This window comes from Neofelis nebulosa, chromosome 17 (genome assembly GCF_028018385.1).
Source record: "Neofelis nebulosa isolate mNeoNeb1 chromosome 17, mNeoNeb1.pri, whole genome shotgun sequence".
Classification (NCBI taxonomy): domain Eukaryota; kingdom Metazoa; phylum Chordata; class Mammalia; order Carnivora; family Felidae; genus Neofelis; species Neofelis nebulosa.
Genome location: NC_080798.1, coordinates 47,439,660 through 47,466,033, shown reverse-complemented (window position 1 = coordinate 47,466,033; position 26,374 = coordinate 47,439,660). Strand labels below are relative to the sequence as shown.

At 38.7% G+C, this 26,374-nt stretch overlaps 1 long non-coding RNA gene across 1 annotated transcript in view; it reads right to left on the bottom strand.

Moving 5' to 3' along the window:
* Window positions 1–20,505, bottom strand: part of LOC131499364 (uncharacterized) — a 36,775-nt gene extending 16,270 nt beyond the window's left edge. Inside the window, exons 1-2 of the long non-coding RNA XR_009255826.1 lie at window positions 20,304–20,505; window positions 19,528–19,697 (exon numbers count right to left, since the gene is read on the bottom strand). This is a non-coding gene — a long non-coding RNA (uncharacterized LOC131499364). The remainder of the gene's footprint in view (window positions 1–19,527; window positions 19,698–20,303) is intronic.
* Between the last annotated feature and the right edge of the window lie 5,869 nt (window positions 20,506–26,374).

Here is a 26,374-nt window from a genome sequence, read left to right as displayed (position 1 = left end):
CTACACTTACAGCAACTATAGGGGCCTCAACAAATCTTAGAACTAATTTTTCCCCTGTTGACAAAGATACCTGTTGATACTGCAAACAGAAGGGACATTGGAAAAGGGACTGTCCCTTCAAACAACCTAGTTATCCATCTAGAGGGAACATTCAACCATCAGGGCTTGGAGGAATTGCCTAGTAAGCTACTCCTAGTAATTCCTATAAATCATCAGGGTAAAATAAAACTTAAAATAAATGGAGAAATCTGTATTGTGCTAGTGTGACTTTAAACTCCATCATGATACATCAAGAACTTCCTTAGAGTAATTAAAATGTTTTGGTGGTGGCTGTGTCCAATCAAAATCAAAGGGTTCCTTTATCAGAACTGACACTGTTAACCTTGGTCCCTTCTCTGAAAACCTTGTCTATTATGGGAAACTGCTCCTATAAATCTCCTAGGAAGAGGTCTACTTTCCAGATTAGGAGGCCAAATAAATTTTGCCTCAGGAGAAACAACACTGGAATTTCCAGACTCAAAAGACCCTGAAACATAATGTGCTCTCCAGGCCCAAATTGAGGACATAAACATTGTATACCTCTCCACACTCCCTAACATTCTATGGTCCTCTTCTTTCACAGATATGGGAACAATTAAGAGTGTGGAACTATTAAAATTTTGATCAGGAAAATAGTGTGGAGATTCCTCAAAAAATTAAAAATAGAGGGGCACCTGGTAGCTCAGTTGGCTGAGTGTCTGACTCTTAATCTCAGCTTAGTTCTTGATCTCAGGGTTATGAGTTCAACTACTGCATTGGGCTCTGGCTGGGTGTGAAGCCTACTTAAAACAAAACTAAAAATTGAAATACCATATGATCCAGCAATTCCACTACTGGGTGTTTACCCAAAGAAAACAAAAACACTAATTTGAAAAGATACATGCACCCCTATGTTTATTATAGCGTATATGCACCCCTATGTTATTGCATTATTTACAATAACCAAGATGTGAAAGCAACCCAGTGTCTATCAATAGGTGAATGGGTAAAAAAGATGTGACATATATATAATGGAAAATTAGTCATAAAAAAGAATGAGATTTTGACATCTGCAACAACATGGATAAACCTAGAAGGTATTATGCTATGTGAAATAATTCAGACAGATAAAGCCGAATACCATACGATTTAAATTACATGTGGAATCTAAAAAACAAAACAAATGAACAAACAAACAAAAAGCAGAAACTGACCCATAAATACAGAGAACAAACTGATGGCTGTAGACCTGAAACTAATATAACATTGTACACTTCAATTTAAAAAAAAAAAAAGGAAGAAAAAGAAAGGATGATAAATTAGAAAAAACTAAGAGATTACTTAAACATATTTGGTACAAACATAACAAAATTCAGATTCATCCTTCTAAACTGCTTCCAAAATTGCCCCAACATCTTTAAAACCTGGAGTCATACAAGGGCTTACCCCCATTTTAGAAGATTCAATACATTAGGAACTAATTATCTCTTGTATCAGTCCTTGCAACTATATACCCATGAAAAAAAAAGCCCCATGGCTGAGGGTGTAGATTTGTATGAGATCTTAGGGCTACAAATACAACTGTATTCCAAGGTTTCCTGTGGTACCCGACCCAAAAACTCTGCTGTCAAATATTCCCACTCATCTAAATGGTTTACAGTTCTAACTCTATGTTTTGCTTTCTTTAGCATCCCAGTAGATAAGGAAAGTTAGTATTTGTTAGCTTTCTCTTGGAAAAATCACCAGTATACTTGGATAGTATATTCACTCAAGGATTTACTGAGGCCCCTTCATATTTCTCACAAGTGTGACATTAGGAATTAAGTACACTACAACTTTCCAGAAACTCTAGCTTGATTCAGTATGTAGATGGCTTACTTCTTTGCTCCTCAACCAGAGAGAACTCAGGAACTAACTCAAAATATCTATCGCAACAGCTAGCTTCTAAAAGCCACCAGTCCCCTACAGATAAACTTCAGTTTTTACAACAAAAAGTACATTACCTTGATTATGATTTATCAGCAAAAGGAATAATTCTGTCTCTGGAAAGAATAAGTTCCATCCAAAACTACCCAAGACCTAAGGCTAAAGGACAACTTAGAGGACTCTTTGGACTTGCAAGATATTGCCAATCTTGAGTCCCTAATTTTTCCTTATGGCCTCTTCACTCCAAGAACTGACTGGAAGGAACATTTAGAAACTGTTCCTTGGGAAACAAATTATGAGGAAGACTTTACTGAAATCAAACAAGCCTTACAAGATCCTTCTGTATTGGGGATTCCTGACTATAACAAGCTTTTTATACTGTTCATGAATGTAACAGACTTTGGGAGTCCTTACACAAGAACATGGAGGAAAAATAGACCATAGTTTGTTATGGTCTTACAATGCCCTGCTATCCAGGGCATAATCACATTGTTTAAAGGTAGTTGCTGCAGCTGCTAAAATTGTAGAATCCTCTTTAGAACTTGTTCAAGGAAGTGTATTAAGTCTTCAAATTTCTCATGCTGTAGAAAGTTTGCTAAACACTGAATGCACTGAGAAATTATTTTTTTTAAATTTCTTTTAATGCTTATTTATTTTTGAGAGGAGAGAGACATACAGAACACAAGCGGGGGAGGGGCAGAGAGAGAGGGAGACACAGAATCTGAACCAGGCTCCAGGCTCTGAGCTGTCTGCACAGAGCTAGACACGGAGCTTGAAAACAGACGGTGAGATCATGACCTGAGCTGAAGTCAGATGCTTAACTGACTGAACCACCCAGGCACCCCAGAAATTCTTAATTAGTAGACTAACATCACATTCTACTCCTGTCTCCCTCAAAGCTATACATTCTTTGATGCAACTCCTTAAACCCTGGTACCTTCTACCTTTCCCTGACAAAGGAGAAGCACATAACTGTGTAGACTCGGTCTGTCAAAATCTGACTCCTAGATTAGATTTATAAGAAATTCTAAATTAGCCAATCTAGACTTAGTACTCTATGTTGATGGCTCTTATGCCAAAGGTTCTGAAGGGAAATATCAAACTGGGTATGCTCTAACTACTCAGTATGAATTATTAGAAAGAAGAGATCTTTCTCAACTTAACTCAGCCCAACCTGCAGAATTATTTGCACTCACTCAACCTTGTGAACTAGCAAAAGGAAAAACTGCAAATATCTACACAGATAGCAGGTATATTTTTGGAGTGGTCTATGCCTTTGGTACACTTGAGAAACGGAATATTTTGAATATCAAATGGCATGCTCATAAAAAATGGACCTCAGGTTGCTTATCTTCTTTCTGCTGTTATTATTTTCACAAATAGCTGTTAGCAAAATTGAGGCTCATACCCACCGATCAGACTCTGAATATCAAAGAAATGCTATGGCTGAGGTTCATGCTAAGGCTGTTACTCAAGAAATTCCTAATGTACCAAAACTCTGTACTTTTTTTTCTTCAATATATGAAGTTTATTGTCAAACTGGTTTCCATACAACACCCAGCGCTCATCCCAAAAGATGCCCTCCTCAATACCCATCACCCACCCTCCCCTCCCTCCCACCCCCCATCAACCCTCAGTTTGTTCTCAGTTTTTAAGAGACTCTTATGCTTTGGCTCTCTCCCAATCTAACCTCTTTTTTTTTTTCCTTCCCCTCCCCCATTGGTTTCTGTTGAGTTTCTCAGGATCCACATAAGAAAACTCTGTACTTTAAATGAACTTTGTAAGACAGATCCAAATCTGGTTACTTAGGACAATTTGTGTAACATACAAAAATTGTGTGAAATACTGAAAAACAAAAATGGCACCAAGAAGGATGTAAATTTAACACCAACAGCAAAAGACTCTGAGAAAGTCAGAACAGCTGTCTGGGGCTTCCTGAATCTCTCAAATTGCCACTCTTGTGAGCACTTCACATGACTACCTATCATGGATTTGAGAAAACCATCCAAATTATGAAAAAAATATTCGTGGAACGATTGTTCTAAATTGTCATAAAAGATTTATAATCAGAGTTTAAGCTGTAAATAACCCAGGTAAAATTACTGAACTAGTCCAGGGGTTGCTACCCCACTATCCAGACTGTTTGAACATTTACAATTGGACTTAATTCAATTGCCTCTTTCTATGGGTTATTAATATGTATTTGTAATGATATGTCTGTTTTCTAGATGGGTAGAAATTTTCCCCTGTTGTAAAGCTGAGCTTGCTTTGGCAAAGAAATTATCAGAAAATGTTTTCTCACTATGAGGAGTTCCAAATGAAATTTCAAGTAATCAAGGGGCTAACTTTTCTGGACAGGTTATAAAACAATTAAACAAGGTTATTCAAACATTGTGGCACTGTTATTGTTCCTATCATCCTCAGTCTCAGGGAAAGTTGAATATACCAATGGTACTCTGAAATTGATATTGGCAAAACTGACTGAAACCACAAGATTACCATGGCCTAAAGTGTTACCCTTAGCTCTTGTGACTTTACAGTCAACACCTTTTGGGAAGCATAAATTGATACCTTATGAAATCATCACGGGTGGCTCATGCCCTTAAAGATAGAAGCCCAAGCACATTTTGCCCTTGTAAATTCTGATATGACCAAATACTGTAAACCACTAATACAATATTCAAAAACTTACTTTCAGGGGCGCCTGGGTGGCGCAGTCGGTTAAGCGTCCGACTTCAGCCAGGTCACGATCTCGCGGTCCGTGAGTTCGAGCCCCGCGTCAGGCTCTGGGCTGATGGCTCGGAGCCTGGAGCCTGTTTCCGATTCTGTGTCTCCCTCTCTCTCTGCCCCTCCCCCGTTCATGCTCTGTCTCTCTCTGTCCCAAAAATAAATAAAAAACGTTGAAAAAAAAATTAAAAAAAAAAAAAAACTTACTTTCAATAAGTAAGTACCCCATATATTGGAACCTGGAGACTGGGTATTCTGGGAGGAACATCAGGGAAAAACAGCACTTGACTCTTGATGGAAAGGGCTATAATAGGTTCTTTTCACTTCTTACACAGCAGCTAAATTACAGGGTATTGAACCTTGGATCCATGTTTCTCATTTAAAGAGAGCTCCCACCGACTCTTGGACTTGTCAACCTGCAACTGACTTAAAATTAAAGATTTCCAGGAAAAAGTCTTTCCCTACAGCAGATGACAGCATGATATGGACTTTTGCCCAAGATCACTGAAAAGATTTGCAGAATTCATCATTTATTTTCAAGATTTAATTTTATAACAATTGTTGTGTTATTACTATCTTGCAAACTAACTCAAAATGTTAAAATTTCTGGTTTTCTTTATGTTGGGAATTTTCTTTATCTAGACTGAACATTCGCTAAGGTCCACCATCAAACAAATACCTTCTTTTACTAGTAAAAGTGATTTTTGGTTATTCAGCCATTTAAATGCACAGGAAGACACCCAATTAATATTATAATCATCTCCTGTACATGCCTGGAAGGACTAATTCAGGAAAACAGCTTTATGGAAAAGTCTGGTATTTTTCCCTTGGCCACTCAACTAATACTTATGGCCAATTAATATGGAATTGGGAAGAAGGCTTAGAGGCTAAGGGCTGGCTATAACCACTGTAAACTTCATGGCTGGTATCTTGTCACTATGTATAGAAAACCTTAATGGTATTAGATCTTCATGTGGGGCAGTGTTTCCGACTCACTCTTCATTTTTTTTAAATGTTTAGTCATTTTTTGACAGCGAGAGAAAGAGAGAGAGAGAGAGAGAGAGAGAGAGAGAGAGAGAGAGAGTATGTGTGTGTGTGTGAGCGAGCAGGGGAGGGGCAGAGAGAGAGGGAGACACAGAATCCGAAGCAGGTTCCAGGCTCTGAGTTGCCAGCACAGAGCCCGATGCAGGCTTCAACTCACACACTGTGAGATCATGACCTGAGCCAAAGTCAAATGCTTTGCCAAGACACCCAGGCATCCCTACTCACTCTATATTTGACTTAGATGAAGAAGAGTGGACTTCTATATGTATTGATGCAGATTTAAAATCAGATAATGACAATGATACCCTTAATTATATCATGAAAGAAATGCCTAAACCTGTACACTGGTTCAATGAAAAATAAGTAGGTAAGTGCAATGCTTCCATAATCCCATAATGTAAAGTAAATAACAGTTTCACTTATTTGATAGACCAATATTCAGGGCACCACTAGAAAAGAAATCAATCATTTATCAACCATGATATAGTACATATAGACTGCTAAACCAAATTCATAAGAATGTTTTTTGTTCCTATCCAAATGTAAACCAAATTTCTATCCAGATTTAAACCACAGTCATTCAAGATGGGAATGTGCTGATGCCTATATGGCAAAGAAAAACAATAATATCCACATTGCTCCTAATTGGTTCATCATGGGATCTACCCTCTCTCTCTTTTTTGATTCACAATGTTTTGTATTCAACCAAAATTACTGCTCCAAAAATAAAACAGATAAGGTGAGCATTGCATAATGCATAGAATTGTTGAATCACCAGGCTGTACACCTGACCTAACTCTCCCTCTTAATCCTACTGGGTTATTCATCCTCTATGGTAATAAAATATATAAAGGTTCCCCCCCCCGCCCCAAATGGTCTGGATACTGTGGTTTAGGATAATCTTGTACCCCAAAGGACTAAATATGACTCCTTGAGTGCTAGCCAGATTTTAAATTTAAAATAATTTATACATAAAGTAACTTGAGCTTCCCGTGAGTTTCCAAATCCTATTGTTCAAAAAGCCCTAGTTTCATATGTTTGTAAGAATGTTTTCCTCAATTGGGAGTTAATGAATTAGAAAAATCACTTATTAATATTTCTGTGACTACTGAGAAAAGCTTTAAAGATACCCTAAATGTTCTTCAAGCAGTACAAACTGAAAGGGTTTATTTTCAGTGGTACTTCAAAATAGGATGGACCACTCAAAAACGAGGTGCATGTGCTATAATTAGGGAAAAAAATGTTAAAAAAAATTTTTTAATGTTTATTTTTAAGAGAGAGAGAGAGGAGAGAGAGAGAGAGAGAGAGAGAGAGAGAGAGAGAGAGACATAGTGCAAGCAGGGGAGGGGCAGAAAGAGAGGGAGATACAGAATCTGAAGCAGGCTCCAGGCTCTGAGCTATCAGCATAGAGCCTGACACGGAACTTGAACTCACAGACTGTGAGATCATGATCTGAGCTGAAGTCAGATGCTTAACTGACTGAGCCACCCAGGCACCCCTGCTCACTCTGTATCTAACTCAGAGGAAGTAGCATACACTTCTATATATATTGACACAGAATTTAAAATTAGGTAATGACAATGATACCCTTATAATTATTATCTTCAAGGAAATGCCTAAACCTGTACACTGGTTCAATGAAAAATAAGTACGTAAGTGCAATGCTTCCATAATCCCATAATGTAAAGTAAATAACAGTTTCACTTATTGGAAAGACCAATATTCAGGGCACCACTGGAAAAGAAATCAATCATTTATCAACCATAATATGGTATAGGCACCCCCCAAAAATGTTGTTTTAATGTTGACAAGTCAGAAATTGTTAGCCCAAATCCAGAGGAATGGAAAGACCAGATAAAAATTTTTATCAAATAAGTGACATTTCTTTCATAGACCTCTTTAGTTGGTTAAACCTTGACTCCTGGGAATCTTTGCTCTGGGGAATTTTTCAATCCTATTGTTCTTCTCAGTCATGACATTAACCTAGTGAGGTGTATACTTTCGAGTGTTTTAAATACCTGTTGGCAGCCAGTTGCATGCCAACTGGTATCTAAAAGGATCGGGCAACTGGAAGAAATCAACAATAAATACATAAATGATGAAGACTTCAAGACCCTCCAGGCTGGCAACTCTTCTAATGGAAACAGAATATGTGATTCTTAGACCTGACTGTATCAACAGTGGTAACTGAGGATAATGCTACTGCGCTCAGAGAGCATGACCAAAAGGGGAGAATTGTTAAAATTAAATACAGGGACCAGACCTGAAAATACCCTGAGCAGACAAAACCAGTTAGTTAGACAAGCAAAGCTTAATTTAATTTATTTTGCAAAACAAATGAGGTTAATCTGACCTGGGTCACTTCTTGCTTATGCCACTGAAAATCCTAAGTGAAATATAAAAAGTTCTTCACAAATGATATGAAGTAACCACTAACCAATTCCCTTTAAGAAAATTCTAATATTGTAACCTATCACTGTAAAGCATAAACACTCACTGCCTTGTACTATACAAGTTGTTCTATAACAATATACCTCTCAGCATAATTCCATGTTTTGGTTTGAGTGCTCCTGGTTTATCAACTATATTTTTGATGTGTGTACAATAAACTTTTACTAATTACTACTTAAGTGATTCATTGGTTTTACTTCTGTCTTTTTTAATGTTTATTTATTTTTGATACAGAGAGAGAGAGAGAGAGTGTGTGTGTGTGTGTGTGTGTGAGAGAGAGAGAGAGAGAGAGAGAGACAGAGAGACAGAGAGACAGAGAGAGAGAGGGGCAGAGAGAAATGGAGACACAGAATCCAAAGCAGGCTCCCCCAGCAGGCAGGGGTCGAACCCATGAACCGCAAGATCATGACCTGAGCTAAAGTCAGACACTAAACTGACTGAGTCACCCAGATGCCTCTTACTTCTGTTTTTTGTTTGTTTTGTTTTGTTTTTAATGATCTTCTGGCAGTAAAATGCTGCATCTTATGGTGGTCCTCAAACTTTTGTATTTCACATCCCATCAATCACTGAACTCTGAAGCCAGTTTCCTTCCCACTCTGGTCCCTTCACCCTCCAACCAAAGACTGGTAGGAGTAAGCAAGAAAGTTTCTTTTCCAATCATAACAGTTAAATGTTATGGGCATTCCATTGCCATTTTATAATTTATGTTTTTAATTTTTTTCTAGGACAGAAGACATTTTAGAGAGTATATTTTATCTTGAATCCATAAGTGTTCTAAAAATCTTGCAATGCACTTAACCTATTTTGTTTTCCTGCTGGTGGAGAATCCTCCTAGCATCTTGCTCCACACTCCTCTTTAATACTCAATGTCATGGGCCTTACTTAACTTGAGGCACCTTGTCCTCTTCTAGTTCAGGTATAGCTCAAGCATGCAAAGTGAAAAGGAGAATCACATGCACCCTGGAACTAATAAAAGCAATCACACAGTTGACTGTAAACACCAAGGGCTGAGGATGCATGAAGTAATCAAATAGCCTCCCCTTTGGGACAGCTGGAGGAAGAAGCGGTCAAGACTCTTCAGGGCAAAAAGCAGTCTGCAAACCTAGGTCACGAACCTTTTGTTCGCACTGGCTTGTTAGTGGGGAGAATTCTGGCACCGTGACTGGCCACTGATGGTTGCACAGCAGCTAATGACTAAGGAACAGAGGACAGAAGTTCTGGGTTATCCTAAGTTTTGCAACTTCCTTAACTTCTCTGCACCCCAGTTTCTTCAAATGTGAAAGCAGAAACAATGGCATTGCACGGTTGATGTGAGGATTGTGTATGGATGTTCGAAACTGAACTCTGGAAAAAAATTCAAGAAGTAGTATAGAAGGGTCAGAATAGCAGGGAATAGTCAGCTGACCATTGCTACTCTGGCAGTTAAGACCAGGTTTTCCACTGTGAGAGATTCCAGAAGTTCAAATATATATTTAATATGTATTATGTTATATTATCATGTATTATTACAAAACAATATATTGTTTTGTATTATATTTTTCATATGTATTTATATACATAGATATTTAGACATATATACTACAATAAAATATAAATATTTTGGGGGGACTTCACTGAAGAAGAAGAGATCAAAGGCTTGGAAAGAAGGATAAGTAAGGATATGCCATCTAAGTGAATCAAATTATTCAAAAATCCTTTTAGAAAGGCCAAAGCAGGAGGTGAGGAGAAGTAATATTTATTTCTCTCTTTAGGGGAGATAAAAATCCTTACTTAGTTTTCTGAGGTCCAGAGGATCCTTCCATTGGCTTCTCCACAGCCCTGGCTCTCATTCCCCAAAGCAGTAAGAACAGAGTTCTCAGCCTCTACATTGATGATTTATCCCGGTCACAGAGGGGACACTCGGCTAACTGAGGTTAACAGCTTTCTCGGTTTCATTTCAAAAAGACATTAGCATGGAGGCTCTATGAAATGCTGATACGCCAAATACTGATTCATTTACCTGCAGAGTTCGCTATAAGGCAGGGACCTATTTGACAGGCAGGGATGAGCTCCCAGCCTTTTCCTAAAGGGCAATCCCATAATTCATCTCCCAGTGCTAAATTACACCTGACACCTCACTGAAGACTTCAGGTGCACTCACCCAATGCAATAAGCCTAATGTGGAAGAAGAAGGTTGGGAATGACAAAGATATTCTTTCTGAAAATAATGTAACTAATTTATTATATATATCTGTAATATACATTTCCAGGCAGAGTTGGGTTAAGGGTAGGAATTGAGTAGATGTAGGGGTGTGATAGCCATATACACAGCAGTACAGGATGGCCCAGGTCAGGTCTTTACCCCGGCCACAGTCTTATGCATGGGGACTTCCATGTTGTGCATTACTACCTGAGGAACATGCCGCTTGACATGCCCTTATGATTGACCTATTCACCAAATGAATGCCAAGCTTTCTATAATCTGGGCTTTCCATATTCTATTCTCATTCCAAATTTACCAGAAAGCAGGTTGTCCAGAAGCTGCGGAGAGGTAGGCTCTATTACTCCTCTATGGAGCTTTTTGTAGAGAGGCTGGACAATGTATAGAAGCAGAACATCTGTCTCCTACCCTTCAGCAAAGGGTGTCTCAGTAGCCAAGTTCTTTAGCATGGTGGTTACCTTGTCAGACAGGGCTATAGAGGCCACAGGGGTGGTTTGGTAGAAGGGAAATAAAAACAGCTTGACAAGTTCATTCATAGTCTAGCTTCCTCATGATTCTATCCAGGACTTCTCTTCCACTTTTAGTATGTGCTGGAGGTCTTGGGCCATTTTACTTCATGCTATGTGAAGAAAATAAGCAAGCACATGAGCCTGGTCAAAGCTCAGGGGACCTTTGGAGGAGTGAGATTAGATGTTTTCTGTCTAACTCCGGAAGTTATGTGCTAGATGTTGGGGACACTGCAGTGAATGGTCAGACACAGGGTCTTCTCTCATGGAGTTTTTAGTCTAATTTGGATACCTGAGCTTAAGAGGAAGAATTAAGTTGACTAAGAAGAAGAATTAAGGTGTGCATAGCCAGACAGTGCCCATCCTTATTAGGTGTTTGATAACTGTTTGCTAAGTGAAGAAATTACAAATGGGGTGAAAAGAAAAGAAAAGGAGATAAACATTATTAAGTGCCTTTCACGTCCCAGATTCCATACTAGATCACTTTCTGAAATATTTCTTTAATTTATACATTTATTTTGAGAGAAAGAGTAAGAGAGGAGGGACAGAGAGAGAGGGAGAGACAGAATCCCAAGCAGACTCCATGGTATCAGCGTGGAGACTGATGCAGGGCTAGAACTCATGAACATGAGATCATGACCTGAGCTGAAGTCAGACTCTTAACCACTGAGCCACCTAGGTGCCCCATGCTACATCACTTTCATCACACTAGCTGATTCATCACAAGATGAACAATCAAAGTCAAGGTCAGACCCTGGTATATGTTTCTGAGAGAGTGTCTTTCATGGCACAAACATGGGAAACTGTGGTTTTAGTAGAAAGACTGCAAGACAAGTTGTCCATAAAATTGGAGCTTTAGCACTCACTCTGTTGTTTGTTAATGGCATAACCTTAGACAAGTCATTTATCCTCTCTGAGCCTTAGTTTCCACATCAATAAATCAGGGATGATAATACCTATCTCCTAGGATGGCCAAGAAGATTTAATGAAATGGTTAATGTAAAAGGCTTTTAATTATAATTAAGACCCTGCTCTCTGTAAAACAAATATCAAATTTTATTCAGTTCACTTTTTAAGAGTTAATTCTGTTTCTAAACAATGACATTTTATATGGTTTTAACAGTTCCAACAACAACAACATCAGAAACAATAGTAAGGTTGTCCTGGCAGTTATCAAAATGGTACTTGGGGACATTTGTATCAGGAAAACTCTTATAAAAAGATGAAGTTTCTTCAAGGTGATTATTTTCTCTGTACTTATCAAATATTTGGGAAAATTACTGATACCCCAATATTAATGCATGTAAGTCTATATAATTAAGTTTTTTCTTTATAAATCTATCTCTTTTGCTCCTTCAGAATTCCTGAGAATTCTTTAGAAGAATTAAAATTTGGAGAACACAGGAGAATAGATTTCAGACTCTCACTGAATAAAGGACTATTCTATTTAATGATAGTAAGTGCACTTTCCCCAATCAGCATTTTAACTATTATTTTCCCAGCAATCCTTTGCTCTTCTTTTAGTCAGGAAAAGAGGTTAAGTATCACCCCTGTTTAACTTTACTCTCTACTTTTATTTTTAACTATTTTTTGTTCTCTAATTGTGTCTTGGTTTGTGACACTTCTTATGTTGAAATCTGTGAATTCTATAATTTCCTTCCCCTTCTTGAGATCATTAGTGAGGTGGTTCTATTATACCAAAGTGGGAATCAGTCCTCAGGGATGCACTGGACAGTCTCCCACCTAAATGTGAGGGATCACCATTTGTCATTACTCCTTGTTTATGGTCCTTCAGCCAATTTTCAATCTATGTGACCATGCACATATTCTACCCAATTTGAATTAATTTTGTAAGTGGAAATTCATGGAGCAGTGTATCAAATGCTTTAGTAAAATCCATATATATTACCTCTAGTGCATTCCCTTCATCCATTAATCTCGTAATGCGATTTAAAAGAGTGATCACATTTGTCTGGAATGATTTGTCCTTTATCCATCCCTAAAGCTGCCTCCTGCTCTTGGCTCCATTATCCCCTACATCCGTTCAGTTTTTCTCTCTGCACATTTGAGTCATTATATTATTAGGCACAGAGGTTACATTTTAATAGTTGATAATTACTGAGAACACCTTTTTTTTTCTGTTTTGAAAATAGTTTCAATTTTCAAATCTTTAAAATATGGATTACTGAAAATAATATCTATTGATTGTTAAATTCCGAAGCAAATTGCCTTATGCAATCTCTTTATTTCAAGCTATGATTCTGTTAACAATTAATTTGCCTAGGTCCTTCTTTTTTTTTTAAAAGTAAGTTTTTATTTTTATAAAGTGTAGTATATTATTTAAGCTCTCTTTCCTGTTCTCCTTATTTGAATTGCTTTTCCAGAATCATATTTTCATTTCTTCCTGGGAAAGATGTCTACTGTGTTGCATAAGGTAAGGGTGATTATAAATATCAGATTCTTGCTGTAACTCTAATGTCATCATACCAGCTATGAATGTCTATATTTATTTGCAAAATAAGTCTTAGCATATGTTTTCCTATATGTATTGAGAGCAGTTTGCCTGCCTGGTAAACATATTCCTCACCTTATTTTGATTTATGTAGAATTTTCTTCTGAAGAAGTTAAGGGTTATATGGCAAATCAGTAAATTTGGGGCAACAATTGACTAAAAATAAAAGATGTTTCAAAAGAGTAAGAAGAGTAGGAATGAGAATGATAATAACCAAAGAGAAGAATGATAAAATCAGGAGAAGCAGGTATGTAACAAGTAGAAAAGCATGCAATAAGCAAAGGACCTTTAGAAACGTAGCAACAAGAATATCAATTAAGACTATGGAGGGACTTCCTTTCAAAAGGTGAGGAGGCTCAAATATGGATTGATGCTTTGAGATCAATTCTTTGGCACATAGCTCCAATGCAAGCTACTTCTCCCTATCTATCATCACAGTCATTATCCAATGTTGCTTTTTTCCTCCACCAACATTCTGTTTGGGAATGGAGGATTCAGCACTTCTTTTTCAACTTTCTGCTTCAGTGGATGAAGGTAAGTGAATACTGAAACAAGGTTAGGTTCACAGGATATTTAAGCATCTCCTCCGTGGACACTCACCACTGAGCCTGATAAGATACCACTTGTAGGATACATGCAGTGCACAGGGATCAGTGTCTTATTAACTGATGGGGTGAAATGAGCTTTACCCAAGACAAGAAATTATGACTTTATATTAAATAAGATTCAATTTTATAATCTAAATTTGTGGTTGACTAGTGTATTTCAATAAGATATTCTATAGAGGTGTATTGAAACCCATTGAACTACTAATCAATGACTTAGGTTCAACATGCACTCAAGCAAAAGACTATTGAATGGAAGACTAGACAATAAAAATGGCTATAAATTGTCTTCCAATTTTATCTTCATTTTGATGTCTATTCTCTTCCTCCTGTAATAAACAAGTCCATTGTAGATCAAAATCAACTTGTACCCAAGAAATATGCAGCCTCACATTGATATGTGAATATCCATTCATTTGGTTAGAAACAGAAAGTATTTATTACTGGGAAGCAAGAGTTGCATATGAAATTATGTCAATATGCATGAATAAATTCTGATTTTATGTGACATTAATATTAAGAAGTTGCGGGCATGTCTCAAAGTGTACCTTCCTATGTATAAGCGTCTATGCTTATACTACACAAAGCATTTGTATTGAGAACTTAAGAGGCTTTTATTACTCATGCTCTATTTTTCAAGGAAATTTTCATAATCATTTCAAATACGTAGAGTTTTAGGGAGAATTTACACATTTGTATATGTGCCTTAAAATAAAAACCATTTTCCCTGGTTCTTTAAATTTGACTGAGAAAGCCCTAAAGTCTCAGTTTGTGAAGAAAGCCCTCTATCTCCATGTCCATTCTGACTTTCCCTTTTCTGGACTAACAAAAACCTAAAAACTGGGTCTGAAACTGGGATATTTTCATTATTATATACTTAATACAGGATTATTATTTTTAGGAAGCTATTACTTAAGAGTTGCACTAAGAGGGAAGTAGAACAGGGTCCCTGTAGCCATCTTTACTGCCTGGCATATGAAGGTGCCATGATGGAAAATGTGACTCAAGCAAACATTCAACCTACCAACTTTAATTTTTTATTAATTTTAATTTTCTGTGATGTATAGCTTCCTTGTCTTTGAATTTTCCTTCCTCCTCCTTTTTAATATCTAGTGCACTTCTGTTATGTGCCAGACATTGTGGTAGGTGGTGGTAATAAGCCATGAGCCATGCCCTCAAGAATGTGCACTCTTTAAGAGGGAGAGACAAGTAAATTGATATGAATCCTGTGGAGTGCTAAGTGTTAGAGAGGTGAGGGTGCTCTTAAGGCACAGAAAAGTGGCAGTTTATTCCTCCTGGGAGAAGGCTGGTGAAATTCCTTAGAAGAAATGATGCTTAAGTAGAGTTTTGAAAAATGAGTAGGAAGTATCTAAAGTAGGGTTTTTTAACCTGGCATCCATGGATTCCTAATAAATCTATGGATAGAGTTCCGTGGGTCCGTAAACTTGGATGGGACCAAAAAAAAAAGCACCTTTACTTTCACTAATATTGAACCACATTTAGCATTTCCTTCAATTATAACTGCAGGAAACAAAACACAGTAATATTAATGGTCCCAGTGACAATGTCACCAACAAAAATCCTAGCTGTTTTCATATCACATCCATACCATATATTTTAGGCAATTTCAAAACATCCCTAATGTTCACTACTCCTTAAAATTATAGCACTGGACCTTATTCATCCAAAAATTACAATTACAGTTCTACTCCTGGACTATATCAACATTTTAATAAAAATTACACATATGGTCATATCAGAAATTAATTTTAATAATTTCAATGATTTTAATCTTTTGATAACTCAATCTCAATATAAATTGGTTTCTCATGGATTCTATGTATTTTATTTCAGACATTTAAAAGTATTACTCTGAGAAGAGGTCCATAGGCTTCAGGGCTATGGCAGTCTAGAAATAGGGTCCATGACACAGAAAAAGTTAAGAACGCCTGAATTAGTAAGAAGACTGGGGAAAGGACAGTGGTTCTTTCAGGAAAACAAAAAGTTTATGTTTGACTTTGAGCACTTTATCTTGATGTTTCAAATTATACATACTATTTATTTATTAAAAAATGTTTATTTATTTATTTATTTTGATAGAGAGAGCACAAGCGAGTGCACAAGTGGGAGGGGGCAGAGAGAGGGAGAGAATACCATGCAGGCTCCGCACTGTCAGCAAAGAGTTCAATGTGGGGCTTGAACCCATGAATCATTGAGATCATGATCTGAGCCCAAATAAAGAGATGCTTAACCAACTGAGACACTCAGATCTGCCCTATACATGTTTCTTTACAAGCAAATGTTGCTGGTATGAAGACTAAATATATGCGTGTCAGTTCTGTGAAATGCAGTGAGTAATATATACTCACTATGTTTTCATAGGGACGTGTTCCTGGGGAACAAAACTATTGATTAGGCATATAAATAACTCACAAAATTTCTAAGTCTAACAAGGACGGTCTGTCATGGCGTTAGACTCTGTAGCCAGTTGTGGGTGATAAAGGCCAAAGAAAGATGCCTGAAATACTTACTTACTCCCTTTTCCTGCATGAGCAGAATGCTAATGATCATTTAATATCAATCAACATTTGTCTTACCTGCATTTCAATGGTTGGATACGTGCTGCAAGTACAGAATATGCTAAAATTTTATCAAATATTAATGGAGGCATCTCATAACGTAGGAGAGAATACCTGACCAGGGATCCATAGCCTGATCCATATGACCAGGTCATAGCCCCAAGTCTGATACTAATATGTGTGTCACCTTGTGCTTGTTTATTATTGGTAAAATGGAGGCAATGACTCTCGCTTTAACTTATCTCATAAGTTTGCTCTTAGGATCAAATATGTCATTATATTTTATGTTATGAATGTAGAAATAACAGTGAAATGTTTTATCCTTGTATTAAAATTTTTTGAATATAGAATCTTTTAGACAAATGGGATTGAAAAATATATCTGTATGTGTAAAATATAAAAGACAGATGTAGCATATGACATATATCTGTAACATAGGAGTTAAATTCTTACAAGACTGAAAACATTGAACTTGCTATCCTAAGCCACTGGATTATTCCATAGTATCATTTCCCTATGGCTGGTAACAGGCTTTCAAATATGACCTGTAGGAACTGTAGTGCAAGACAGCAATGAATTTATGTATGCACTATTTAGATTTAGTGGCACTAAGATCACAAGAAAACACATTTAATTAGTGGAGTGCATTCAATTCTAAGATTTAGATCACTTTCTCCAAATAAGCTTGTTCTTCATAGGAATCACGTAAGCACATGTTGACAAATATTGCAAACAATGGGAGAAAGACACCTATCTCAGGACTTTTCTTCCTAAAAAAATTCTATTCTCATTTATTATGCTTTTCATTAAAACTAGCAAAGGATGTAAGTACTGGCCTGGGTCTTCTATTCTTTAAGTCAACGTTGAAAGTTTATTTCTGCAGTAAAATACACCTTTCACATTCTGAGTGTCGCCATATAAATCAAACAAAGAGAATTGCATTCCAATTCTCTCCATTACCACAGAAGCATACAAGTTACCAACCAGAACATTCTTCCATTTTTAGCTTGAAGTATTTTTCAAACTCAAGTATGCTTAGAAGCATTCTTAAGTCAAGGCTGTTGGTGATTATACCTGTTAGACTTATTCTGTATAAATTATCTAAGCCAAATGGAGTCCAAAATACTGACCCTTGACTGCCAATTGGAATAGTCCCTAACCCTCAATCATTTGCTAAAAGAGACAAATGAGCTAAATTTGAGTTCAGAAACTACTGCCTCTGAATACAAAGAAAAAAAAGAGCAAAGCTTAATATGCATCTGGGAAAGATACAGTTAATGCAGAAGGAAGAGAAACATGGGGTACCACTCTAACCAGCTCATGGTCATGGCTTCCCAGGTACAGTCACCTGCACAGAGATACACAGACATACATTTATCAACTCACATAAATGGACCGGAGTGACTACACATTCTGAAATGAAGAGAAGAAAAACCCAATGAATTTCCCCCACATCTTAGACAGTACATACATCCCCACTAACACACTCCCTCAACAAGAATAAGATCCAGAAGTCCTTAAACAGTTTTGTGGGCATCAATTATAAATTAATGAAACCTGCTGAGGGCAGACACACAAAGACACACAGTTCCAGAGGTAAGCACTGAAGCAGGGCAGACACCTGACAGAAACAGAAATTCCAAAACCAAAAAGATTGTATCCTGGATACCAAAGCAAATGATGGATTCAGGGTGAACAGATTTGTATCCTGGACAGTGAAGCACACGGTAGGTTTATGAAGCATGGTAAATGACTTCTAAAACCATTCTCCCTACTACCCAAATTAAAAAAAAACAACAACTTAAGTCTAATGGTTCCTATCCTTTATAAGGTTGTCCTTGCAGTGGAGAAAGCTTTGGTCAATGGTCTTGGTCTTTTCAACTGGCTTCAAGGGCTCTGCCTCTGAATAAGTCCTCAGGCTCCTTTCTTTTTCCATTCTCTTGGGTAAGGGATGCTCTGTTTACTTCATGTGAGCTTAGATTTATGAGGTGCTGAGAAACAGGAGTATGAGGACCTTCAAATTTTTCTTCTAGATTTAACTGCGAGTCAACACAGCATCTTGGCATTGGTTAACACATTTGCGTTATAAAGCTGTTTGTTATTGGAGCCAATCTGATGCCTCAATGAAAGCAAGAACAAAGCAACAACTGAAGAAGTCTTCCCCTTATTCCCCCCCAAACAGCCCATTCCTTTCTGAGTCCAGACTCCTGACTGCACATGAAACTGTAGAGCACTGACTGGGGGGGTAGCGGCACTCCCTCCTCAGCTGGAGACTGCATTCAGAAAGAATAGATTTTTCCTGGCTTCTGATAGTCTGAGACATTGTGCCTGTCACTCAGAGGGTGAGAAAAATAGGGTTCAGAAGAGAAAGCAGAGATGTATAAACAGATGCGAGAGTGGGAAGAGCATACAAAGTAGGGAGATGGCAGAGACTGATATCACACCTACCCCAGGATGGGCCACTCTCCCTGTGCCTGAAAGAGGCTTCCAGGCTATTTTAATTATAAATATTTATATCCACGGAAGCAAATTCAGAAGGATTTATATCCCAGGAGAGCGCAGATCAATAGATCTGAGCAAACCTCATCTCCAGGCTGACCACTTAACACTGTTATCACCGATTAGGGCTGCCCGGCCCTCTGGGAGGGTGTCGGGTTCTCCTCTTGTCCTTTGTAGGTCCACCCCATTCTTGGCCCCAAGAGGAAATCAATATCAGGAGGCACGGATCGATACCCAGGACATCTGCTTGGCTGCAGCGGCTCACCTTAGGACCGGAGTATGGTTAGCCCTCATCTATCCCGCAAACTCCCTTACAAGCCCCTACACCCTCCCAGTTCTGCTGGGGGCATCCAGAGTTTGATCTTTAGCTCATTTAGCAGAAATGCGGCTGACTCTTTTGAGTAAGGAAAGAAAAACTTGGTTATCATTTGCCTCACTTTCCAAAAGTGAGGAAACTTACCAGACCTCAAGGATTGGGTCATTTCCTGCCTCATGCTTCCTGCTGCCGACTCTCTGGCCACCAAGTACTGTTGGAGCGGCTGGCGCTGGCTGGGTTTCTGTTCCAGGTCTGCCTGCGTCTCCCTATGCTTGGTCTGCAGTTGATAGATCCTCTGCTCCTGAAGCATCCAGCTATTGACCCGCCCAGGGAAAGAAAGAAAAAAAAATGGAAAAAAATCAATTAATACTAAACGGCTTAACAAAAACCCTGCATGCATAGCACAGGCCTGAAGCTTACAGGGTAGGAGTTGGGGTGGTCTCAGTGACAACACTGGTTGTGGGGACAGGCTCAGCCAGCTAGAAAAGCTGATGTTCCAGGGACAGGAAGCCAATATGGTAGGCGTGATCACACATACAAACACACACACACACACACGCACATGCACAAGCACGCACACCCATGTCAGCTCAGTCTGACATGCCCTAGTCTGGGAGCAGAGGACAGTGCAGGTGCATGTTCATTGTGAGCTGGTGCAGGGTGACACATTCACCAAAACAGAAGGGTTGCAACCAAACTCATAGAAGGGGTGGGTATTTTTCTGTTTTTTTCTTTTTTTTAGGGGGAGGGGGAGGAGCGGAAGGGGAGGAGATATTGTTTTGTTCTGAAAAGGTAATACCATTTACGTGTTGCAGAGAGGTACCCCGGGCATTTCTTCGTGCGTCTCCCCATCACACGACCACATGCAGGCACACATGAAGCTTTTTAAAGGGGAGCAAGAAAATGAGGGAGCACCATACCTCAGCTGCCAGGCCCTCTCTCTTCTGCAGGAGCTGGCTTTGAAGGTTCAGGATTTTTGCATCTCGCTGTTCCAGCTGTAAAGAGTTTACATAGGGAGGGAGCAAGGAAGGATCATGAATGTCAACCAATGAGCAATTAGCATGACAAGACTAAAGTATTGATCCACTAAAGCTCACTGCACTGCTGTAGCCCCAGAGGTAAGGCAGCTCCCCTGTCACTAACTCCGACAGTGCATTTCAGAAGCCTGTAATGTAGGGCTGGCTACTTTTGTAACCCTGACCCTTTCTCAGGGCAGGGGAGGGTGGCACCCTCATGCTGTTCAGTCGCAGCTCTAAGAGGGATCTCTATCCCTGGGCAGAAAGCTGCAGAGAAGAGCGGAAAGAATGGAAAGATTTTGGCTGTTCTACTTCATTCATTTTTTTTTTTAATACAGCTCCCTCCCGATGGCACCAGGCAGCTCTAGGTATTGATTGGAGAAGGGCTAGGGAGAAATCCTGGCCTGACAGCTGGGGCTGGAACTAGGGTGGTTTACCATTCTGCATGGTCAGGGGCAAAGTGCCTTCTGTAGTACTAACTTCTGGCCAACCCAAATACGTACTTCCTGGGCACATTTTACTCATTTTAAACAGGAAGGTCCAAAATGGGAGGGGAAAACGTCTTATTTCACTAAAGAGGAACCCTTATTCCTAGGTATAAATCTATAATACAACAAAAGAGAAAATGATGGAGTGTGGGATTCGGCAGACACAGTGTTTTGATACACCAGCCAGGGGAGGCATTTCCTGTTAGTTTCTCCATTCTCCACTGATTCCTCTCCTTGCTACTCTTAATTATACACATACTAGCCTTTCTTCATCATTCTTCTACTTTTTCCCTATCCATTCCACACCTTTACAAGTTCACTTCTTAAATTGCTTTTCCAATTTCATTCCATAGCTTCATTAAAGATCTACTAGCAGTCCATCTCCTCCCTGAAATCTTCCAAGTAGTGGTGATCATTTATTCTTTTCTGAGCTTTTACTATGTGCCCCAAACTTCTCTCCAATGATGGGCAATAACAGATATGGTCTCTATACTCAAAGAACTTACAGACTAGCTGAATCAATGAGCTACCCATTGACAACAAAACCACCCATCCATTCTTCATCCGTCCATCTATCCATTTGTTGATTCATTCAGTCTGTGCTTATTGAGAACTTCCTATTGTCAGGAACTGCTCTTTGCTAAAAATATAAAATGTGACAGAGACTTGAGTGCTTGCTGATAACCATTTCCTCTTCTTCTTCCTGGGTAATCTATATTTCCCAGCTTTTTTTGTAATAGAGCCTCATGACTGAGTTCTGGCCAAGAGAATGTGGGTGGAAGTGATGCATGCCTGGCCTGGCTCATAAGAACCTTCCACCTTATCCTCTGTTCTCTTTTCCTTCCATTGTACCCTTGATGGCAATATGTTGAAGATGGTGGTGCAATCTAGGTCTGGCAGAGAGTTGCCTGGACCCACAGTGGATTATCATATGAAGAATAAATCTGATGTGAAGTTACTGAGGACTTTTTGTGTGTGTTAATGTCCATGTAGCAGTTAGTGTTATTCTTACTGACTAATAAAAATGTTAAATAAGAATAGACATAGCACTTGCCTTCACAGAGCTTACAGTCTATTCGGTGAGAAAGAGATTTAAATAAATAATTACAAAAATAAACATAAAAAGACAACTGTGATAAGTATAATAGGGAGAGGTCTGAGCCAATATACACACATATCAGAGGAAAGTTACCTAGACAACTGCGATTGTGCAATTATGCTGAGAGCTGAAGGGTAAGTGAATTGGGAGAACATGAGGACATTCCGGAAATAGACAAAAGAACCAGCAAAGTTGCTATTGTAAGGAGTGAGGTACATTCTAGGAACTGAAAGAATCCGTGTGTTAGTAGAACAGAGAATGAGAAGAGATATGGTGCAACATTAGGACGGGGAACTGGGTAAGGTTCATTCAGGGTCTTGCAGGTTATGGATCTTAGTTTCCATCCTAAGATCACTGGGAAGCCACTACAGTGTTTTAAGCAAGACTGATAACAAAGTTTTATTTGTATGTTGTATGAGAAGTTCTCTCTGGCTGCAGTATGAAGAATGAATTGATAGTCTCATTTCCAGCCATATGGCAGAACAGAAATATTCCTTTCATCAAAAATCTTAGGATATTCCAGCTAAAGTAGAACAAATGTTCTTTTATTTTATTTTATTTTTTAATTTCTATTTAAATTCTAGTTAGTTAACATGCAGTGCAATATTGGTTTCAGGAGTAAAACTCAGGGATTCATCATTTACATACAACATTCAGTGCTCATCATAACAAGTGCCCTCCTTAACACCCATCACCCGTCTAGCCCATCCCCCCACCCACTTTCCTCCATCAACCCACAGTTTATTCTCTACCGTTAAGACATCTGTGTTTTGTTTGTTTGTTTGTTTTGTTTTTTAACAAATGGCTAAGTTTGCAAGTACAGAACTCCCGAAATGCCTTGAAGAGCACTGCTTAGTCTCAGTTACTGGAGAGATTAGCTTTTAACACTCATGTGGACCCAGTGGCCCAAACAAGTTAGGAAGTTAGAACTGATATTCCCCATACAAAACTGGGACCCCTAAAAGGATGGCCTAGGGGGAAAAAAAGAAAAAAAATCTGTTTTTCCAAGGATGCTTAACTTCCCCTGACCCATGGGAAAAAGTCTCCCCTGAGAATTTGTGACTATGCCTTACAGGTTTGAGGATTTATACTTGCTACCCACCAAGTTCAGAGACCTCTAAGCTGAAAACTTAAAATCAAACTTGGTCTCAGGCTAGTAATGTTCCTGTGGCATTTGACAAGGGCAAACCCAAAAATACTCTGGAGGGCCACAGCTTCATATAGGTCACCTGGGATTCTTATCAAGAAAGCTCTGCTTAAGATATATCCACATGTTACAAAACTAAAAACCATGAGTGAGAGTAATAGACAAAGAAAACAGCATGACTTAGATGTCTGAGAATTTCAGATGATAGAGAAATCTGGAGGAGACTGCAAAGTAAGTGTGCTTAAAGTTATTAAAAACATGAAAGAAGGTATCAAAATCATACAAAAATAGTGAGGCCTAATGAGAAAATAGAATGAACTGGAGAGAGGTCATACAAGTAATGCATGAGGATCAAGAATGCAACCCTCTTGCCAAATGTGCAGGATTTGGTACATATTGGGATTCAGAAAGCAGTCATTTTTATCTTTCTCTTTTCACTCCTTATGTTAGGTATGTAATTTACACAGGACAAATCTCCAACTTACTTTGTTAGTGATATCTAATGTATATGTGCATAATGACTGCCCCAAAGCCAGAAAATATTTTTCATATTTAAAACTGATGGTCAGCTCATAAGACATTCTCTGTTATGATTGTTGAAGTGCCTCATAAAGGAAAATATCATCTCAGTGTGATTTCTTTGCTTCTTTGCACTCTTCAGCTCAATGTTCTCTTTCCAGCTGGGCACAAATTGAGGACACTGGCCTTTTCAATGGTGGACAAAGAGCCATAATGGGAGGGAGGTGGCAAGTATCAAAGGAAGGCTCAAAATAAGAAAGGCTCATTATTTTATCAGAAACCTTTTTTCTTGCTACTGTTTCAAAAATTATTTCTATATCTCATAAAGGAACTAGGAATAAGTAATATAGTAACATCAAAAGGTTACCTGGTCAGCCTGAGCTGGTGCTGTGGAAGAACCAATATTGCTTTACAAATCCCATGATATTCCTTTATAGACCCAATTTCAAGTATAATAAGAGTTTTTGGGAATGGGGAGACTTAGACGGAATTGGATGATCCTAAACTGGTGAGATCAGGTCAATTTCACCCACCTCTAATCTCATGAGACAGTGATCATGATCACTACCATTGTTACTTTTTACTGAAGTTTGGCTAGTTGCCTGACCACGTGTTCTTCCATTTAATTGCCAGAAAACTTCTGCAGAGTGGGCACTAATATCCCCATTTCTCAGATGACAGATACAAAAAAATGTAATAATCCAAATTCTCAAATTTTACATCAGAACCAGGGGTAGGATAAATGCCCTTAGCCTTCCTTAGCAGGTTTGGATAGAGGCAAAACCATTCATAGCACTAAAAAAAGCAGGGGCTCATAGAGAATTTCTTTCTTTGTGTACCTTTACAGAAAGTTGTGTTCTGAGCAGCAAAATGAGACAACTGAGCTCAACAACATTTGTTTCTCTTCCAGTAGCAAATGTAGACTTACTCCAGTAGGAAAGAGAGATTTGGACAACAGAGATTTATCGAACTGGGTATACTGGTGAGGCTGCTTTCAATCAGGGCTGTTTATCATGAAAAGAGTCAAGTTATCTGAGCTCTTTTCTTTCTCCCTCAGCCAAATATCCCATTGATCCATGAGGTGTGCTGGTTGTCCCTTTAGATGTGTCCCTTTAGATGTGCCTTCTGGTCTGTCTGCACCAGGACCCCAAGGCCATCTTTGTCCAAGCCACCATCATATTTTTCCCAGAAGCCTCTCAATGGGCCTGCCTGCCTGCACTTTTACAACTTGGGACCAGTTCACCCCACAGCGGCCCAAGCAATCTTTTACAAATTAAATCAGACAAGTCTACTCCCTCTCTTAAAGCCCTCCAAGGCCTTCCCATTTCACTTTGACAAAACCCCCTTCTCTTTGCCAAGGCCTGCCCTATCCTAAAAGATCTGGCTTTGCACATTTCTCCCCTTGGCTTTCTTTGCTGGAATCGCTGGGTCACCTTTCTGGTCCCCAAACACTCCAATATCCTGTGTGCTGGGCACTCAGTGTTCTTCTTTGCCTGGAAGTCTCCATCCCCACATCCTTCCTTGGCCGTTCTTCTTGTTCTTTAGCTGTTGGCTCAAATATCACCTTCTCAGAGACCACCCGCCTCAGAGGCCACTCCCCATCACCTTACCCTGCTTTGCTATCTTGCTTTTGAACACCGAATCTCAATTACCAAGCACAGTGCCTGGCATATGGACATTTAGTAATATTTACAAGAATGAATAATGAGTTCCATATCTTCATTGACACTCATGATCTTCTAAGATAGAGGAAATGAGATACCCAATGACTAAAGAAAAGTTATTATTAGTAAGTCAGCCTTGGAAAGAAAGTCTTTTGAGAGTTTTCTCAAGGTAGATAATAATTTAAATGGGGAAATCAGAAGAGATAATTGTTTATATTAGTAATGTTATGGGTGAAATTAGGCTGATAAAAATAAAAATCTGGGCTGGTGACTATTCGCACTTACTATTTATGAAGTTGCAATACTAACAATCAAGTGATATTTATATAGTATTTTTCTAGCATAAGTAGCACTTTTGCACATATTAACTCATCTTTTTAAATAACAACTTTATGAAGAAACAGGTATTATTCTCTGCATTTTACAGATAAGAAGATTGCTAGAGGCATTATAGCTAGTGAGTAGCAGGTCACAACATGGTCTGGTAAACCTGAAAATCCAAAGATCCACCTTAAGAGAATATTTTCATTTATAGCATACTTGGAAAAAGGACATATGGATACACAGAGGAAAAACTATTGTTTAGGGTGGTGCATTAAGTTCCAATAGGCTGGTGTGTTCTTTTCCTAGGGCTATTGTAAAACAGCAGAAGTCTATTCTCTCACAATTTGAGAGGGTAAAAGTGCAAAATCAAGGTATTGGCAAGGCCATGCTCTTTCTGAAGTCTCTAGGGGAGGACTCATCCTTGCCCCTTCCATCTTCTGGTGGCTCCTGGCAATGCCTGCATTTCTTGGCTTGTAGCAACATCACTTCAGTATCTGCCTTTGTCTTCACATGAATTCTTTCCTCTGAGTTTGTGTTTTCTCTCCTCTTCTTAGAAAGAAGGACATCAGTCATTGGATTTAGGGTCCAGGTTAAGCCAGTATGACCTCAACTTAACTAATTACATTTGCAAAGACACTATTTCTAAATAAGGTCACATTCTAGAATTCTGAGTGGACATGAATTTGGGGGAGATACCATTCAACCCACTATTGATGGGAAGTTTCAAACTGTAA